Raw genomic sequence first — 6272 nt, forward strand, 5'->3', positions numbered from 1 at the left:
AATGGATGCACAAGCTAGTTTCAAAATGGTGAAACACTTGATTGTACATAGTCCAGTACGCATAGCCAGTTTCGCATTCCTTCAAGCGGCATCCTGGGGTTACTGGCTGAACGCAGGAGATGGGCGATGGCTGACAAGCGTTTGGATTCCCCCGCCCTCCTGGGGGCAGCAGGGAGGCCCAGCGGAAGATCAGAGTCTGTGGTTAGAAGGCTGTGAGGCCCCAATGAACAGAGCATTGGCACATGGTGCTCTTCATTCACCAGGTTACATGAGGCTTTGAGCAGCACTTGCTTTGATAATACAGAGGAGCCAGGGAGACATAGCAGCAGGGGATCAATCAGTGCTCAGAGAGGCTGAGAATCTCCACTGGGGCTCTCTTTAGACAAGGTGGATTAATTTCAGCAGCCTGGAGTCCCTGACATGGGGCCCCCTCCCACATCCATTGAAGTCAATGGCAACTCCTTCCATTGGCTGCAGCAGGAATTGGGTCAGATCCAGTGTGTGTATTGAATAACACACGGGACAGTGCTGAGTTGGACTTCTGGGACTTTTTGTAGTGTGGAAAATAGTGTTTAACAACATTTAGGTTTCTCAGATATGGGTTCTGGTTTGTAAAGAATGCGCTATTCCTCGTGCAAGCTCTCCGGGGCAGAGGCTGAGCTGTGCGGGGCAGTGTGCTCCTGCAGCTCCACCACAGGTGTGATCCCCAGCTCTGCCATTACCTTGCTGTGTGACTCTGTGCTGGTAACTTTTCATTGCTCTGTTCCATGGACTCCCTCTCTGTGAACTGGGGTGAGGATACCTTTGTAAAGTGCTTTGAGATCTGTGCACTAGAAGTGTTATTATTCCATTCACTGTAAAGAGCCGTGTTCTCTGGTGGCACCGCAGGAAAAAAATCATAAATATCTGTAAGGTGGTTTGAGGGTATAAAACACCCGGGACTTCAGCATTGTGACATGTCTAATCTGAGTGATGTGGAGGACACCGCGAGGCTGTTAAATCCAGCTGTCAGCCATCAGCTGGTAACAGCAGTAATTGGGGACAACGTCTGGATGGGTTTCTGCACACATAACCTGGGAAGGGAAGAAAATAGAGAGCCGCAAGGAGCAGCTGCAGCCACATGAGACAGGTTTCCACAGCTCCTAGTAGCTCAGCCATGGGGAGGTTCCCACTGGTTCATTTGTTTGCTGCACTGCTCTACTGGGAGGGTAGGAATCACACAGAGAGGCTCCAGTCTCTTCACTTCCTCTCCTCCCCCCATGCCTGCTCTCTATCCAATTCCCACCATTCATCCCTTCCATCCAGTTCCTCATTTACAGTCCAGCTCTACTCTGCCCCCTCCCCGCTCACTCCCTGCATGTCTCAGAGTCCTGGCTGCTCACCGTAGTAACCAGACGAAGTTCCCCAAGCTGTAGAGCTCACCGAAGGAGACAGATGACTCCCTTCCATCTCATCAGCCCTCCCCACTGCATCCTCAGCACTGCTAGCTCTCCGCCACTTATGCCTGTGCAAACTCCCCCCCACCCCACCCCCGAAGGCGATGGGGCTGCACAGGTGTCAGGAGGGTGGGATATTGGAGTGTGTAAGCTCCGCAGGGACATGTGAGAAGCATAAGCTGGACTCTCACATCCCGGATGAGTTGGCAGCCTGAGGAAGAAACCATCTTCTCTTTGTAAATGGAGCATGTTTGCTCTGCAGTCCCTGGTGGACAGTGAACATGGAGCCTTGTGCTACCATCACTCCAGATCACTCCTGAGAGGGGATCCACACCTCAAAGAGAAAAACGAAACGTCTTGTCACTGAGACGCCCAGGCCATGTGGAGGGACACCAGGCAGAGAAAAGACTGGCTCCGCCTGGATCAACAGTTGCCTACAGATCATAAGGGGTCTGGTTACAGTCTTGGGTCTGGGCTGCAGAACAGCCAGTGCATTGACTGATGCTGGCCAGGGATGTGCAATTACATGACAAGAGAACTGGGGTGCTAGGCACAGTATTCACAAGCTGCTCTACATCTGCCCCCTTCAATGCTCTAGTCATCACCTTCCCTTCTCATTGCTGAACTGACTAGATACAGCTCGATTCTCCTTCCTCTTCCTTTAGCCCAGTCCTGACTCAAGGTTCAAATGGACCCAGCACAGCCAGGGAACTGTAGGCCAAGGGGACTTGCTTTGAGGCCTCACTCTGTGATTAATCCAGCGCTCTCCTCTCCTCGCTGCACTGTTGTCTTCCTTGAGGAATGGGATGCTGCAGAAGCCTGGCCTCGCTGTGCGTGAGACGTGGCACCGCTCTGCTTTCCCCAGCGCCGGCGACGGGGAGGGAGGCTTGTTCACAGAACACACCGTGCTCTCACTCCTCGCGCCACTTAGCATTTCTAAAGGCTCCGCTTTCAAGTTGTCACCTAGCGACATGGGAAGCCCAGACTGCGTCGGAGAGAAGTGAGGCTGCAGCAGGTGCTGGCTCTCCTTTGGGATGGGAGGTGGTAGCTAGGGCTGCGAGGGGTTTCAGGAGTCTGAGGGTATGCAGCTTCCGTCCGCTGCTGTGGAAATGACAGGGCTCTGCAGAGCTGGTCAACGGCCTGTCTACTCCAGCAGCCTGTCACCAAGAATGGCCAGTGCTTATGCAGCAGCAGGTGTAAGCCCCACATGTTGCAATATTGTCTCATGGTTAGAAATTTCCTCCTGACCCCAGTTCCCAGAGGACATCGGCTCCAGCCACTGTTGCAATTCGCAGTCCCAGTGGCAAGGCCAAGGAGCGAACAGTCCAGAAACTAAACTACCCTCTTTAGGCAGAGATGATCCCTGCAGACACATTGACAGGCAGTGGGGGGAAGCTGCGCAGTCTTGCCTGTGTGATATCTGTTTCGAGGCTATCAGGCACTTTGTGCCAGTGCTAAGTTCACTTAAAACAAAAGGACATCTTCAGGCCAATGCACCCAAACCACCATGTAACTGTATGCTCAGCATCCTGGTCTGATTGGTCAGCTTAGGTTCTTATCTGCCCCCCGAATCACCCTAGTATCTGACACCCCACACCCCTGTGAGGTAGGGGAGGGACATTACCCCCATTTTGCAAATGCACAGAGAGAGTGCATGACTTGCTCAAGGTGACAGAGAAAGATTGTGGTGGAGCAGGGACATGATCCCAGGTCATCCAAATCCTACAGTAGTGACCTAAACCCCAGGCCATCCTGCCCCACCAGCATGTATGCCCATGCCCACACTGTTTGCCTGTCATGCAAGCTACAATGATTATATATGGTTTCAGAGTAGCAGCCGTGTTAGTCTGTATCCTCAAAAAGAAAAGGAGTACTTGTGGCACCTTAGAGACTAACCAATTTATTTGAGCATAAGCTTTTGTGAGCTACAGCTCACTTCATGAGATGCAGTGAGCTGTAGTTCACGAAAGCTTATGCTCAAATAAATTGGTTAGTCTCCAAGGTGCCACAAGTACTCCTTTTTATTGATTATATAAACTTTCATTATGATCAGCTGTCCGTGTGCTCTCTATGTAATAGGCTGAGCTCTGCTAGTTTGTGTCATGAGAACTTTCTTCCCAGTTTCTCCTTTTCATCTTTGGGCTCGGTGACCTTATCAACATTTCATCCATGCCACCTGGCAATCTGCAAAGAGAGAGCGATCTCTGTACACAACTCACCCACTCAACTCATTTGTTCCAAAACTGAGCTGACTTCAAAGGGTCTCATCGTCTGATTTCCTTGTCTGCCTTCAGGAGAGCTATTCAATCAAACCAGAGAGATGCCACAGCATTTTCTCAAAGCAAATGTGTCAGGAAGATTCCAAGGTTGTCTCAAGACAGTGGTGAAATATCAAATACCCACTATTATTTATATGTCGACAGTTCCAAGGTAACTAGCTGACTTTAGCTGCTCTGTTGAAGGAGGGGCAGACAACAGCAAGGAAAAGCCCAAAGAGCTACCTTTCGGGAACAATTCAGATTCCATACAAAACTGAGGAGAAATAAACACAACATGTACTTACCTGTAAAAGAGCCCAGGGAACTGCAAACACACCCAGATGTGGAGATCACCAGAGTCCAAACTCCACTCACCCAAGGCTCTGGGGTTAGTTATGTCCCAGAGGGATATGCGGCTAGACTGAGGTTCAGAGCTTAGAAGCTTCAGGGTCCAGTTACCTGGAGCCCCTCAGCATGGCATGGCTGCCCCCAGGGTGGAGCTAATCTGCAAACACGCCCCTGCAAAGCATGGATTCCTTTCTGCCATTCTGACACAGAGCAGAATTTACCCTGTTGGCTCAATGGGCTTAGTCGCAGCACTAAATAGTACATAAGGTGAGTAAGGGTTGCAGAACTGGACCCCTTGGGAGCTCAGCTCCACAGGGAGGGAGTCAATAAGCTCTGCAAAATGGCATCTCTTGGTTTTCCAGTGATCCTAAAAAAACCCTGGACCTGTGAGGAAAGGGGGTTTCCCTGCACAGAGTAGGACAAACAAGCATTTGGGCCTGCCTCGCCAGGATTTCTTGGTCTCACCAGAACATAGGCATTGTCAGACTGGCTCAGGCCCAGCTAGCCCAGCCAACACTCTGTCTCTGAAAGTGGCTAGCACCAGAAGCTTTAGAGGAAAGTGTAAGAAACCCTGCAGTAGGCAGAGGTGGGAAAATCTGTCCCTAGGGGAGTCTCTTTCTAAACCCGATTAGTCAGAGATTGGGAGTGTTAAATAGCTCTCCTGTTACCATTGGCTCTCCTCACTCTCTGGGTTTTCTTGTTACCCATAAATCTCAATGTGCAATATGAAATAAAACCTCTGAAACACAGATCTGGGTGAATAATTCACAGTAAGTCATTTATTTGGCACATTGTTCTTCTTCTCCTGTTCACAATTTGTCCATGGACAGATTGTGATTTTCTCACATTGATGATATTGCTCACCGTAGAATTTCTGTGAACAGGTCTTGGGCTGTCGTTTGTTTGCAAGCTCTTAGCTGAGAACAATCCACATTCAAAATTCGAGCCATTTTGATTTGGGCATAGGTCACATGGTATGTTTCTGCATCCTATGTCTATGCAGTTGTTCTTCATCTTTGCTCTGTCCTCTGTCTGTGTGGGTGACTCTTGTTCAGTGTCTCCAAGCACTCCTGCTGAGTGCCTCTTCCAAGTTCACATCTTCTTCATGTCCTCCTTCAGTGTCTTAAACCACCTTTCTTTGGATCTTCTTTAGAGTCTTTGGCCCGTGACTACCAGATCTTGTACTCTCTGGCCAACATATCCCGTGTGTCATCATCTCACATGACCCAGCCATGTCAGTAGATACTCCCTCAACTTTTCTGTGATGGAGGCTAATCCATCATTACATCATTTCATTGTGTAGCCTATCAGTTCTCATCTTACCCAGCATCTACCAGAACATTTTCATTTTAGCAGTGTGAAGTAGTTGTTCTTGTCTCTTCCACATTGGCCAGCATTCTGACCCTTACATCGTGGCTGACCTAAACATGGTCTTATACACTTTGCTCTTTAGTTTACTTGGCATATTTTTATCGCAGAGAACTCCCATCAACCATCTCCATTTACAATACGTGCACTTCATGTGGCTCCTACCGTCCACATTCCTGTCATAGCTCAATGCTGAATGAGGTATTTGAATTGTTGCACAGGCTTTAAAACTATCTAATTTTACTAGCTTTTCATGATCCCTCTCTACAAAGCATTGAATGTATTCCATCTGTGATCAGCTGATATGAACGCATTTCCTTCTAATGCAGCCCTCCCTTGTTCTAGGTCCCTTTCCTGTTTGTATTTATCTCCATGGCACAACATAATATCATCGGCATAAGCATACTCCATGGATTCTCTCTTCTAACCTCCTGCGTCACGATGTCTGTTACAATCACAAATAAAAACGGAGTTAGGACTTGTGCTTGATGTAGAGCTGCCTTCACAGTGAATAGCTCATGATTGCCACAGCTCCTTCTTACCACAAGGCGGTTCCATGGTGTAATGGTTAGCACTCTGGACTCTGAATCCAGCGATCTGAGTTCAAATCTCGGTGGAACCTGTTCCTTTGGGGGTTGGACTAGATGACCTCGTGAGGTCCCTTCCAGCCCTGATATTCTATGATTTACTGCTGAATTATGCTTGTGCATGTCTGTGAGAGTCTGATATATACAAAATGCAATTCCTTATGTTTCTCCCTATACCTTTCCTGCAATATTCAGCTTGCAAACACCATCCATAGTTGACCTTCCTGGCATAAACCGGAATTGGTTGTAACTGACTTGATGCTCCAGTTCCTCTT

At 48.7% G+C, this 6272-nt stretch overlaps 1 non-coding gene across 1 annotated transcript; it reads left to right on the top strand.

Moving 5' to 3' along the window:
- The first annotated feature begins 5960 nt into the window (after window positions 1-5960).
- Window positions 5961-6032, top strand: TRNAQ-CUG (transfer RNA glutamine (anticodon CUG)). The gene has a single exon. It is a non-coding gene; the product is annotated as a tRNA-Gln (tRNA).
- Window positions 6033-6272: the final 240 nt, after the last annotated feature.

This window comes from Caretta caretta, chromosome 14 (genome assembly GCF_965140235.1).
Source record: "Caretta caretta isolate rCarCar2 chromosome 14, rCarCar1.hap1, whole genome shotgun sequence".
Lineage (NCBI taxonomy): Eukaryota > Metazoa > Chordata > Testudines > Cheloniidae > Caretta > Caretta caretta.